Below are 14336 nucleotides of genomic sequence, written 5' to 3'. Positions count from 1 at the left end.
ACAATTTATATATCTGTCATTCAATTCCACTTAGAAAATAGCCTTGCATAGACAAAATTTTCTGATATATAGGCTATATATATATCTTTCTTTTTTTTTTTCCTCTTTATTCTCAAAATTGATTCCAGCCACACTCTCTTTTTCAGGACGGTGAGGAAGTCACGTAGGGATCACCATTTCTAAATAAAAAGTGGGTTGCATCCTACATGTACCACTGTTCAGTGCCTAAACAAACGTCTGATCCGTAGTGGACATTCGTTAACATTTCTTTGAATGAATGGATGTAGTCTTCTTCTTTGATAATCCACTGTCAAAAGAGTGAAGAAAACCAGACCTTACAGTCAGATCCTTGACTTTGCCAGTTAGGGGCGGTGCAGTCTCAGACGGTCTCAGCCTTGTCTACCACCCCCCCCCCCCTCGTGTCAACAGGGATGATAATAATCCAGCAACTCGTAAAGTGAGCTTCGAAAGAGCTAAAGAAAAAAGACAGCTTTCCATCGTCTGAGTGTTGTCACCTGGACAAGAATTCCCATTGGTTCTTCTCACCCGACAATCTTATCTGGCTGATTACGGAGCATTTGTGTCGATTCCAGTCCACATTCGGGATGCTTGAAATGCCGACTAGACTGGTGTTTTCGACACTTTGTCCTTCTCCCCCCAACCTAATTGCATCACTCATTTCTACTGTCCACGGTTTGCTAGAGCCTGGCAGTGCCTAACGTGAACTAGATACAAACAGGAACCTTCAATAAATCTCCTGTAATCAGGTGTTTATGGCCCTTGCTTTCCATGTTCGCCAAGCTCTCTCCCTGGCCAACCGGGTGCCCGTGCGGCACATGAGAGCGGAGCCCTGGTGGAGGAGCGTCCTGCCATCTGTTCGTATCGTACTTTGCTTGTGGCTTAGTTTCCTCATGCTTCTCCAGCGCTCGTACCTCTGGGCGGTGGCTTCTGGTTCCAGCCTCCGCTCTGCAGTCTCAACTTCCTCCTCGTGGGTCTCCGTCCCACCACCATCCACCGTCCAGTCATGGACCTCGCCTCTGCCACCCGCGATCCACTGTCACAAAAGGCAAACTCCAGTTCATATCCTGCAAACCCAGGCAGTGGGCGTGTTGTTAGATACTCTGAGTTTGTGGTAGTTGCCTCACGCCCTTGTTTTCTTTATTTTTCTAAAAACTAATCTATTATATATTTATATATGATATGTATTATGATGCGTATATTTAACGTATATTGTAAGAATTTGTTGCATTCGTTGTTTCTATAATTTTATGTCTACCCTAAATAGTCTATTTATGGTAGAAAGAAAATATTACAGATATCATTGAAGCTCCCCACGTCCCAGGGATCCGGAGTTTTCTGTTTGAACTAGAAGTTGACTCACTGCTCTAGGGTAATGGCGTGCCTGACTGAAAATTACTTGGTAACATTTAAGCTCCCGAAGAGTATGGTTTGGAGATCAGCCTAGGATGCTTCTGTTCTCTCTTCCTTTGAGGCTGGCCTAGCAGAAGGCTCGCTCTCTGGCTCCTCAATCCTGGGAGGGCTGATGCAGCTCAGATTTTGCATGACACCCAGCTCCAAGACGCGTTTGGCCGCTCTCAGCAGACCTGGAGACCAACACTGTCACATTAGAAAGGCTGGCACATGACTCAGGGCCATCGGACCCTAAACTTTTGTGACAAGACTGATTTCCTTCTTCATCCTTCCCTCTTTTGGAAAGAAAGATTGTGTTTGTTTTCTAGCATAATACTGTGTCAGTTCTGCCTCGAGAAAAAGTCAAAATTCGCCTGGAAGCATTGGACACGGCCTGTCACATTTCCACAGGCTCCGTGACGTTGCCTCTGGCTTCATATTTTCAGTTTTCCTTCCGAAGCTCTGCCTTCCTGCACAGTTTCAGACTGGAGACTGGACTGAATTTTCCAGACCTTCGTGATGCCCCTTCTTACAGCCATGCCAGGTGGAGAGGAACACTCGTCCCACGATGCTGCAAGGGGTAGTTCATGGGCCGTCTCTTCTTGGGAATGCATGAGCAACAGGTGACTCATCCTGTCCCTCTGTTATAGACCCAGTTACTTACATGAGACCTGCCACGTGGCAAATGCCGTGTCCCTGAAAATACATCTCAGACTTCTCCCTGTCCTCTCTGCTCTTTGTCACTGCTTTGTTTTTCTTCCTGGTATGTAAACGTCAAATACACTATACACTGTATTTTTTAAATTTGAAAAATTCTATTTATTATTCAGCTGTAAGGCATGTTCAGCTTTAATAGATATTACCAGTTTTGTTCCCAGAATGGTTGTACCCGTTGACGCAGCTCCCAGGCAAGTAGGAGATTCTGACTATTCCAAACCATATCCAACCTTTGGAGCTATGAGGTTATTTTCTTTTTCTTCTTTTGAAAATTTTTTTAAAGTGTACTCTTTAATTCCCATCCCTTATTTTCCCCATACGCCTCCCCTCCCACTACCCCTGGTAGTGTGTTGTCTCTCTCTTTTTAAATGTTTATTTATTTGAGAGAGAGCGAGAGCAGAGGAGGGGCAGAGAGAGAGCGAGAGAGAACCCAAGCAAGCTCCACACGTCAGTGCAGAGCCCAATGTGGGACTCAGTCCCAGAAACCATGAGCTCATGAGCTGAGCCGAAAGCAAGAGTTGAACGCTTAGCCAACTGAGGCACCTAGGCACCCCACCATCAGTGTGTTCTCTATAGTTAAGAGTCTATTTTTTGGTTTCTCTCTTCTTTTTTCCCTTTTGCTCATTTGTTTTTTTCCTTAAATTCCACATATGAATGAAATCATATGGTATTTGTCTTTATCTGGCTGATTTATTTACTTAGCATTATAGTCTCTAGCTCTTTTCATGTTGTCGCAAATGGCAAGATTACATTCTTTTTGATGGCTGAGTAATATTCCAGTGTGTGTGTGTGTGTGTGTGTGTGTGTGTGTGTGTGTGTGTATACATACATACCACATCTCCTTTATCCATTCATCAGTCGGTGGACACTGGGCTATTTGCATAATTTGGCTGTTGTTGACAACACTACTATAAACATTGGACTACATGGAACCCTTTGAATCTATATTTTTGTATCCTTTGGGTAAATACCTAGTAGTGCAGTTGCTGGGTCACAGGGTAGTTCTCTTTTTAACTTTTTGAGGAACCTCCATCCTGTTTTCCAGAGTGACTGCGCCAGTTCACATTCCCACCAACAATGCAAAAGGGTTCCTCTTTCCCCACATCCTCGTCAACATCTGTTGTTGCCGGAGTTGTTAATGTGAGCCATTCTGACAGGGGTGAGGTGGTACCTCATCGTGGTTTTGATGTATATTTCCCTGATGATGAGTGATGTGGAGCATCTTTTCATGTGTCTGTTAGGCATCTGGATGTCTCCTTTGGAGAAGTGTCTATTCATGTCTTCTGCCCATTGTTGTAATTGGATTATTTGTTTTTTGGGTATTGAGTTGTATCAGTTCTTTATATATTTTGATGCTGACCCTTCATCAGCTATGTCATTTGCAAATATCTTCTCATAGTCCATAGGTTGTCTTTTAGTTTTATTGATTGTTTCCTTCACTGTGCAGAAGCTTTTTATCTTGATGAGGTCTCAATAGTTCATTTTTGCTTTTGTTTCCCTTGCCTCCGGAGACTTATATAGAAAAATGTTGCTATAGCTGATGTTAGAGAAATTACTGCCTGTGTTCTCTTCTAAGATTTCTATGGCCTCAGGTCTCACTTTTAGGTCTTTAATCCATTTTCAGTTTATTTTGGGGTATGGTGTAAGAAAGGGGTCCAGTTTCATTCTTCTGCATGTTGCTGTCCAGTTTTCCCAGCACCATTTGTTGAAGAGACTGTCTTTTTCCCATTGGTTATTCTTTCTTATTTGTCAAAGATTAATTGACCATATAGTTATGGGTCCATTTCTGTGTTTCTTTTCCATTCCATTGATCTATGTGTCCGTTTTTTTTTTTTTTTTTGTCAGTACTGTGCTGTGTTTTTTTTTTTTTAATTTTTTTTTCAACGTTTATTTATTTTTGGGACAGAGAGTGACAGAGCATGAACAGGGGAGGGGCAGAGAGAGAGAGGGAGACACAGAATCGGAAACAGGCTCCAGGCTCTGAGCCCTCATCCCAGAGCCCGACGCGGGGCTTGAACCCACGGACCGCGAGATCGTGACCTGGCTGAAGTCGGACGCTCAACCAACTGCGCCACCCAGGCGCCCCGTGTACTGTGCTGTTTTAATCACTACCACTGCATAATATAACTTGAAATCTGGAACTGTGATGCGTCCAGTTTTCCTTTCTCAGGATTGCTTTGGCTATTTGAGGACTTTTATGATTGCATACAAATTTCATTGTTCTACCTCTGTGAACAGTGCTGGTGGTGCTTGGATGGGGAGTGTTCCAAATCTCTAGCTGGCTTTGGGCAGTGTGCTGAGACATTTTCATCTTAACCATCCTGGTAGCTTGGGTACTTGTCTTTCACTGTGATCTTAATTTGCATCTCCCAACTGCTAGGTTTTCATATGCTTATTGACCACTTAGATAGTCTCTATTTTATGAAGTGTCCTAGGTTTTTGCCCATTTTTTAAAAAACTGAATTGTCTTACCAATTTCTTATTGATCGGTAGGAGTTTTTTATGTACTTTGTATATGAATTCTTTGTCATTTATGTAACACATGTATACATTTATTATATGTACAAACATACAGATAGATTTATAAGCAACACAGGAAATCTAAAAGCCAAAAGAGAAAAGGTGGACAGATACCATCACACATCCCCCCAAAATTTTTGGTGTTCAGGATGATAAAAGACACCAAGACATCATATTACAGATGATACTATATAGATAGCATGTATAATTGACTATATATAACTGACTGTATATATCAATATACCATATGTATAATTGAACCAGCCCAATCCATTCCTGAGTTCAGAGAAATGAGATGAGTTATATGATCACCCATACACATTTAGAAGAATGTCCATACCACCTTTATTCCCCATATCCCCAAACTGGACATAATGACATATCTAGAATAGATTAAAAAACTGATGACATGTTCATAAAATGGGATACCACACAACATAAAGAATAAATTTCAGCTCTGCGCGACAACATGAGTGAAAGAAGTCAGACACAAGATAGTACATATTAGGATTCTATTGATATTGAGGCAAAACAAATATTTACTGATACCAGTCAGGTAGTAGTTACATTGGGGGGGGGGTCTTTCCCGTGGAGGGAGGGAGAACAGGAAGCCTGGGAGGCTGGGACCGTTCTCTCTTGCTGTGGGGGGCGGTTACAGAGGTATATGCATATGTGAATGTTAAGTGAGCCGTGTGCTTGGCCGTATATGGTATGAGGTAAGGATTGGTGTGTGTTCTGTTTACTGCTGTATCCTCAGTGTCTGGGAAGCACCTGTCACACAGCCCGTGCTCAGTGCGGAACCAACATTGCGCAGTGAACGTGCATTCACCCAGTGTCCACACTGAAACAGCACCCCTGGTAACCACAACCCAGATGTTGATGTTTTATCTACTTTTCTTCAAACATGTTGCTCGTTAGCTGAGTCATGTTTAGAAAGGGTTAACCTGTAGAAAGAACCCATGTAGAGATGGATGTGGAACCGAGAACCACAGTGGTGTTATTCGGCCGGACAGCTGTATGGTCCCAGAGCTTTGGGGAAACCAGGCTTGTTTCCAGTGGACATGTCTAGACAGCTGTGAGTAGTGAATCATATGCACACTTACAGGAACCTGAAGAAACTCTGGCCTGTGTCCAAAATGGGGATTTTAGCAAGAGTTTAGGAATTAATCCATAGCAAGATGAAAGTTAAGAAGAGGCAAGCGTACAAGGGAACTTGGTGTAGGACAAAGGTGGCATTTTAATTCTATTGGGGACTTGATGGTTAATTTGAAAAACAATCCTGGGACAATTGGCTATGAGAAGAAAAACGTGAGGTTCCTATTCATGCTACGAATAGAATTAAATTCAGCTTTGGTTAAAGATCCGTATGTAAGAGCTGTATACAAGCAAATATAAAAGATGTTAGAAGAAAGTTTACGAGAATATGCCGGTCACTTTAAGAGTGGAGAAGAGGCACTTAAACAATGTAGGAAAACTAAAAGCCAAAAGAGAAAAGATGGGCAGGTATTATCACATAAAAAACCTTCTCCACTCTTTGGAATGCCGTAAGATATTATAAATAGACTCAAAATGGTAACCAGGAGAAAATATTGGCTGTGAATATAAAGAGTCATTTCCTTTATAATTATAAAAGAGCTTTTACAGATTTGTAAGATGAGAGAAATTAACTCAGTAAAAAAAAAGAAAGAAAGAAAGAAAGAAAGAAATGTGAAAACTAACGACCTGAGCAGGAAATGCAGAGGAAAGCATGAGTGTAAAAATGTTGAACCTCTCCAGTAGCCCTCAAATCAAGCCAGGAATAAGATGCCGTTATTGTACTGCTAAGATGGGCGAACACGGGTTCGCTTTCTCATTTCTTTGGTTCTTTGGGTGTATTTTGGACGTTGCCTCCTTAAGTGCTTTTCAAAGTATAATGTGAAATTTATTATTTCCTTTGGAAGGTGGGGGCTACTGGGTGAGAAGGTCAAATGCATAGTGTACGTTGGACACCTGACCGAGAAGGGGACAGCTGCTTAGACACGGGAAGGCAGTGCCAGAGCCGCACCCCACACCCAGCTCCCAGGGACGGCCAGCTCTCCTGGCTCCTACTTTTCAACACTTTGCCTCCCACACAGGCCCAAGAACCCATAGGCATTCTCACCTCTTGACATTTTTTGGGAACAAAGCCTTTGTTTTAAAAAATGACAAAACTTGTAACTCGGGCAGAAGACAGCATGTCCTTTTAGTGTCCTATCAGGGCATCGTGTGACGGGTCCGCTCATGGGTTATTTAATCAGGTAGGAGAATGCAATTTTATTGAACTGTTATTCACTATTGATTAAAATCTAGGCTTAGAGGGGCGCCTGGGTGGCGCAATCGGTTGAGCCTCCGACTTCAGCCAGGTCACGATCTCGCGGTCCGTGAGTTCGAGCCCCGCATCAGGCTCTGGGCTGATGGCTCAGAGCCTGGAGCCTGTTTCCGATTCTGTGTCTCCCTCTCTCTCTGCCCCTCCCCCGTTCATGCTCTGTCTCTCTCTGTCACAAAAATAAATAAAACGTTGAAAAAAAAAATCTAGGCTTAGAGAAGCAACGTGTTAATTTATAATTTTTGCCTCTCAGCACTATCAGTGGTTTCTGTCCAGTAGGAAAGATAACCCCGATGGTGGTGGTTTTGTCCTGTAGGACAATAAACCATGTCATCATTGTCCTCTGGCTAGGACAAAAGAGGATTAAAGCAGAAAAAAAGCATCTATCGAATCACTAAAAAAGAATCTAAGATTGTTTCAAATTGAAGTAAAAATAACTGATAAAAGCTTTGGTTCACATTAAGGAATGAGCCTTTAAGAGGGAGTATAATTTGTGAGCTAATAGGGTGATCCTCTGGTAAGTATTTAGGGGTTCACCTAGATGGAAAGGAAGCTTTCCCCCCACCCCCAGGAAGTCACCCAGTACCGCCACACCCACCGCTGGGGACACTCCCATCTCAGGTGGGTATTTCATACCCTTCCTGGGTCATGTGGGAGAAGTCCGCAAAAGAAGGGAGGGGCCAGATCAGAGAGATGTCTTTGTCATACTTTGAATGACCAAGAAATTTGACCTTGGAAAACTGGGCTACAACTCCACCTTTCTCTCATGCATTCTCTACACAGCCACCAGAAGGACATTTCTGATGAAAATTCAACCCTTTCCTGCCTCTGCTTAAATTCTTCATTTCCTCCTAGTGCCTTAGGATTGAATTGGAGCCGTTGCATCATCAAGGCTCCTGATTTCCTCTGCAGTCCCATCCCTAGAGATACCTTCCCTCCCCAACACACATGCATGCACACATACACCCACACACATGCACACACACACACATGCACACATGCATGCACACACTTAACATGCAAGCATGCATACACATGCTTGCACATACATAAGCACACACTCCCCTCAGCTCCAGCCATTCTCTCTGGCTTTGCACACTCTCTTCCCAGTTCACTTAAGGCCTCAGCCCCTGCTTTCCGTCTATATGCTCGCCTGGTTTAAGACTCCCCTTACACTTCCTCTGGGAAGCCCTTCCTGCCCCTCCTGTGTGTTGCCCAGGCTCCACAACAACATACTCACTACTTGATCCCCATAGGGTCCCCAGGGCACTTACCCCAGGACAGCCTCCTTCATTACACCGTGAGCCCCTTGAGAGCAAGACTGTGTCCCCAGAACCTAACACCAGGCCTAGCATACACTCAGCAAATATTTATGGAATTAGTGGTTGAAAGAATATTACCTTTTAAAAAAAAACAATATGGGGCACCTGGGTGGCTCAGTCGGTTAAGCGTCTGACTTTGGCTCAGGTCGTGGTCTCGCAGTTTGTGAGTTCGAGCCCCATGTCAGGCTCTGTGCTGACAGCTCAGGGCCTGGAGCCTGCTTCGGATTCTGTGTGTGTCTCTCTCTCTCTCTGCCCCTCCCCTGCTCATGCTCTGTCTCTCTCTGTCTCAAAAATAAATAAAACATTTTTTAAAAATTAAAAAATATATACTTTGGAATTTTGAAATAAAACTTGTATTCTAGAAAATTTGGAAAGCACAACAATGCCCAAGGCAAGAAGTTCAAATCAGCTGTAATCCCCCCTACTCTGAGATAGCCCCTTTTAGTTGATGCATTAATCTTGAGAAAGGGGACACCACGTAAAAAGGAGACTGTGGGATCTTTCGGGCAACACCGTGTCTCACACAGAGAATGGGATTAAAAGACCAGTTAGAAGAGGGTCCAGACTCCCAGGTATAAAATGACAAGCATGTGGACCAGATGGGACGAAGGGAGGCCTGAGATGCACGTGGTTACCAGGATGTTTGGTGGCCGGGCCTGGAAATTGATTTGGGGCGGTGGTGAGCCAGTGGGAGGACCGTCTGCTGACCTGAGGTTAATACGCAGCTAAATAAATGGAAGATTTTGAGATTGGGTGAACGGAGGTGTCCTGCCCTCATCTCTTCCCTCATCAAATATTTATCAGGCATGTCTTCTGCACCCGGCACTGGTGTGCTCACTGGGAAAGCGGAAGAACTGCCACCACATGGCCACACGGCTTTGTTTGCCCTTCGCCTTCACCCCTGCACTGGCCACGGTGACCACATTTTAAGCAACTTCTTGAGAAGTTGATGATAGAACAGACATGCTGATCGTGGACTGGTGGTTGTGGTCTTTCTGGAGGAGCAGCCAGGAGTCATCACCGTGTAACACAGAACAGCTCAGTCCGTTGGCCCCGGTAGGAAATGGTTTTCCTCCAGGTCATGTAGCTGTGTCTTCCTTTTCCTCACACGTCCCCTTGCTTCCACCCTGCATGTGGGGGCACTGCTTGGGTTTCGATCTGGACCTGTGTCCCCTGAACCGCAGCCCCTCGTCCTCAGGGTAACAGGTGCATCAGTGAACACATCAGCAAAGCCCCCAGCCTTGTCCAGAGTCAGCTCTGGTGGTGGGAATGTGGTGCCTCTGGGAGAGCTCTCAGATTTAGGCCTGGAGAGCCATCGAGGAATGCTAAAATGTCCTTGAAAGGGGCGCCATGGTGGCTCAGTAGGTGAGGCCTCAGACTCTTGGTTATGGCTCAGGTCATCATCTCGTGATTTCATGAGTTCAAGCCCCATGTGGGGAGGGCTCTGCGCTGACAGTGTGGAGCCTGTTGGGCATTTTCTCTGTCCCTCTCTCTCTGTCCCTCTCTCTCTGTCCCCTCCCTGTAGATGCTCTCTCTGTCTCTCTCGAAGGAATAAACTTAAAAAAAAAAAAGTCCATGAAAGAATGTTCAAAGCACAGACCTATTCCTTCAATCCCCCCGAGCATATGCGGTGATGATGGGAGGAATGTGTGTTCAGGGCTGTGACACATGTGGTGAGATGGCATCTTCCTGGCCAGAGACATAGGAGACCCTTGTTTGAGACAGAGGCATAAAAACCCCTGATTGTGCAATGGCTACTTTTTCGTTGGTGCCAGATGTGAACGGGCCAGATTCCTTTGTGAGGAAGATTGGGAATCCGTCTCACTAATAAAAAAGTCCCTTGATAGTCAATAGCTAGAAAATTAAAGAAACTTCAGAAGAAAAAAGCACTAAATAAGTTAAATGGCCCCATTAGGGTTACATGAGTGGTACTTTGAGATCAATCATTTGAGATTTAGGATTTGGATACTTTTCTCTGTACATATATTACATAGAAATACAAATTTTATCTAAAAGCAAAATTGCTGTGGATACAGCGTCTTCTAAAAAAAAAAACAAGAACACAACAAACCGGGAGAATCCGTCTCTTTCTCTGATGAGGAGAACGGTTGCAGACTTAGGACAGAACCTTCGAGGCAGCTTTCCAGGCTTCAGACTCTGGGCTCGGTCAATGGGGACACACCACATCCTAATTCCACTTCACTGGCTGGTTGACCGCTGGCACATTGTTAAAACTCTCCGAGCTTCGTGGAACCCATCTGCAAAATGGGAATAACATCACTCTCTCGGGGTCATTATGGGCTTGAACAGGATGACGTGTTTACAGTGTCCGGTCGAGGCTTTGCTGCACAGAACCCCCTCATGAATGTTGGGTCCTCACTTGCTCCAACAATGTCCCTCTTTCCCACCTTCGTGGGCTTTCCTCCGTCTGAGCTCCCAGGGAAGCCAAAGAGAGATGCTAAGGGGCAAATATGCCAAGGACTGGGAGGCAGGAGAGGCCCCGGGAGGAGCCGAGGTCAGCCAGGTGCTGGCACTCATGAATAACAAGGAAAATGTGAAGGGATCCCTGTCACTGTCGAAACCGGGCCAGATGCTGCCGCCCGGGTGCCAACGATAACAAGAGAAGCTGAAATTAGAGTATTTGCTCACCGCGCAGATTTTCCCCACAGAAAACTAGGAGGAGTAGGTCAAAAAACGGCAATATGATCTATGAAAATAGTGGATTTTCCCAGGGTATGAGTATAGCAGGGAATCTGGGGTTACTTTCCGGTACCAGTCTTACAGGAACGTTTGGTTGACTCATTAAAATCCACTCAGTGGCAACGTTCGTGTGTGCCATCTTCTGACATGGGGTTTTGGGGAATTGGGATATCCTGTCGTCAGCAGCCTGTGACATGAACTTGCTTTTCTTAAAATGGTTTCCCCCGAGTTGTCCACTCTCCCTCACGTGGTGCCTAAGGTAACTCGATCAAGGTTCATCTAACAATAGAATCTGCACGGTCATTAGCTCTAAAACTTTCCCAGGTTCCTCCCTCCCTTCCTTCCCTGGGGACCCTCCTGGCCTTCGTCGTGTCTCCTCTTCTGTGCCTTCTTCACGTCAGGTTTACCCCGGCCGTAGGCTGCAGATTGGTGTGCTTGAATGGTGGGTGACCTGAGGGATCCCTTCCTCGTCACACATCACCAGTTCAGTGGTCCCCCACTGATACCTCGTCTCCTTGGGGTGAGGAGGTCGCTGTTTTCTTGAATACTGTGCCACCTTAGGCCCCAGTAGGTGGCATTTTTCTCTTTGTGTATTTCTTATGTGGGGGCCAAGGGCAGGCTGCCCCAAAATGTGCCACTTTGGCATATCAGTTATTTGAAATAAGTTACTTAAGAGATAGCCTGTGCAGGAAGGACACCGAGACCCTCCTCTGCCGCTCTGGACACAGGAATACATCTCCAGGTGAAAGTTGCCGTCCTTGTACCAGGACGTAAAGACACATCCTCATCACCAGAGATGGGACGTTCAGAGCCAAGCAGGCTGTGTAAACAACCCTTGTTACTTTTTACTGATGTGCTCCCCCAGTCCAAAGTCTGTTGAGGATTCCTTACTAATTAAAAATCCCACAGTTCAGTTTTCCTTTCTCGGTCAATGCCTCACAGATTTATGGTTTCTTTGTCTCGAAACTATGACAGGTGTCTGCACCGGTCTCTTCTCTGGGTCTCAATTTCATTATTGGGCCTCCACGTACACGTTATACAACTGGTTTTTTCTATTGTTAATTTGTCTCATGTAAATTTAATTCTTAGTCCAGCTGGAAGACCTTGAAGGTCAGAGGAAGAAATTTTCCTTCCCTTCACTTCATTGTAAAGTAATGATCGATCCCACCAAACTGTGACTTAGAGGACATTTGTTATTGAAAATTACATAGTGCTTAAATGCAAACGATACTCCAATGGTGATACCACCTGTGGATACCAGGGTTCCATCCGTGGTGGCTCAGTGGAACATCTGACCTGGTCTGTCCCTGATGCCCTATGGCCTTGGGCCAGCCTCTACCTTTGAAGAGACACCTGAGGAAGGGGAAACATACAGAAGAGGTGACACATGGAGTCTAGTACTTTGACCTTAGCATCTCCAGTCCATTTGTTGATTGTTACTACAGAAACAGGGGCTGGTACTCAGGAAGGCTCTTGGTCTCTCACCCATCAGTCTGTGATACCAGTGCTCTTCCTGTCCTATGGAGATGGGAACAGGGGGGGTGAAGGCAGCTCTTGGCTGGAGTTTGGGATTACGTTTTGCCATTAGAACTGGAGCCAACAGGCAAGCATCAAAGGTGTGGGGAATTCAGATTGTGTGCATCTGTGGGGGAGAAAAATTTTGCTTTGCCATTTAAGATTCTTCTAACTGGACTAAGAATCAGATTGACAGGAGACAGATTCACAGGAGAAAATAAAATTTAATCTCGTTTGTGTGGGGAACCCACACAGACATGAGATTCTAAAGGCAGTCAGGCACAGTGAGGTATAAACGTCATCCTGGAAAAGCAGAAGGCAGTAGAGGTAGGGGCCTTCAAAGGGGAGGAATGAATTCACAGGAGGATGAAAAAAAGGACATGTTTAATAACAGAATTTGGGTGATCAGAAAGAGTGGGACGCAGAGAAGGCTTTGAACGAACAGGCCTCGCCGGGTTCCTCCCTGTCCACTGTCACTCGTTCACATCGTAACGCGGTTATGTGTGGTGACCGTTCTCTTCCTGGAACAGGTCCCCTCTATTCTTTTAGGCAGTGAGGGGGAAGCTCAAAGTTTCTTCCTGATCGCTTCAGCTCAAAATAATCTGCATGTCAAAGTGACCAGTGTCGGACGGATCTGTCCTTGTCCCCTACACATCATTGAATGATCTGGGTTTAAGGAGTCATCGTGCCCATTGTCGCTATCAGAATGAGAACCGAAACAACATCAACAGTGACAGGTGGCATGACAGTCTGTGAGAATAAAGGGACCCGCAAGTGATAAGAGCTTACTAATCAGGTTGCATGGAAGGCAGCAATCGCCTGCTAGAAGCCTCTAAGCTCACACATGTCGGGATGTGCAGGAACATTTGTCCAATGGCCCGTGAGGTCCCTTGCTCCTTCTACAGAGAAGGGGGTGGGCATCGCCTTCTCAGCTGCCTGCTTGTTCTGTGCTACGAGCCCGTCATCTGCTACAGGCCACCATCACAAGGAAGAGGTCTGGAGGTTTAGGGGATGATTAGGACCATGGCAGAATCATCTTTGCTGTGCATGATTTTCCTCAATTTCAAGAATTCTTCACCAGGGACCAAGGCCACTAAAATTATAAGTAATTTTAAAAAGATGAGTACATTTTCCTAAGAGGTTTTATCACTTTGCTGAGGTTTTTTTTTTTTTAGTGATTGAATTTTATTTTATTTTATTTATTTATTTTTTAATATGATGTATTGTCAAATTGGTTTCCATACAACACCCAGTGCTCATCCCAACAGGTGCCCTCCTCCATGCCCATCACCCACTTTCCCCTCTCCCCCACCCCCCATCAACCCTCAGTTTGTTCTCAGTATTTAAGAGTCTCTTATGGCTTCCCTCCTTCCCTCTCTGTAATTTTCCCCCCCTTCCCATCCCCCATGGTCTTCTGTTAAGTTTCTCAGGATCCACATGAGTGAAAACATATGATATCTGTCTTTCTCTGCCTTAGTTCACTTAGCATAATACCCTCCAGTTCTATCCATGTTGCTAGAAACGGCCCGATTTCATTCTTTCTCATTGCCAAGTCGTATTCCATTGTATGTACAAACCACATCAGAGGCTTTTGAAGACACTCGTAATCTCCAAGTGTTCTGAGCCACTGCTCCACGAAAGTCACTAGACAGCCATATGGAGAAGAACAGAAATTACTTCCCAAATCTGTGACCCAGAGGGAAGGCAAGTGCTCCGGTACTGTGGATTTAGGATCCCCTTCCCTTCTGTGGCGGGAAGAGCTGGAAACAGAGCACACATGTGCCGGTGAGAAAAGCCTTGAAGAGTGC

General features: G+C 45.1%; 1 protein-coding gene across 1 annotated transcript in view; it reads left to right on the top strand.

Moving 5' to 3' along the window:
• Nucleotides 1-14336, top strand: part of MMP12 (matrix metallopeptidase 12) — a 45390-nt gene that overhangs the window by 8434 nt on the left and 22620 nt on the right. The gene's annotated exons all lie outside the window — the stretch shown is intronic.

The sequence above is a fragment of the Felis catus genome, chromosome D1, assembly GCF_018350175.1.
Source record: "Felis catus isolate Fca126 chromosome D1, F.catus_Fca126_mat1.0, whole genome shotgun sequence".
Taxonomy (NCBI): domain Eukaryota; kingdom Metazoa; phylum Chordata; class Mammalia; order Carnivora; family Felidae; genus Felis; species Felis catus.
This window is presented reverse-complemented; position numbering and strand designations above follow the sequence as displayed.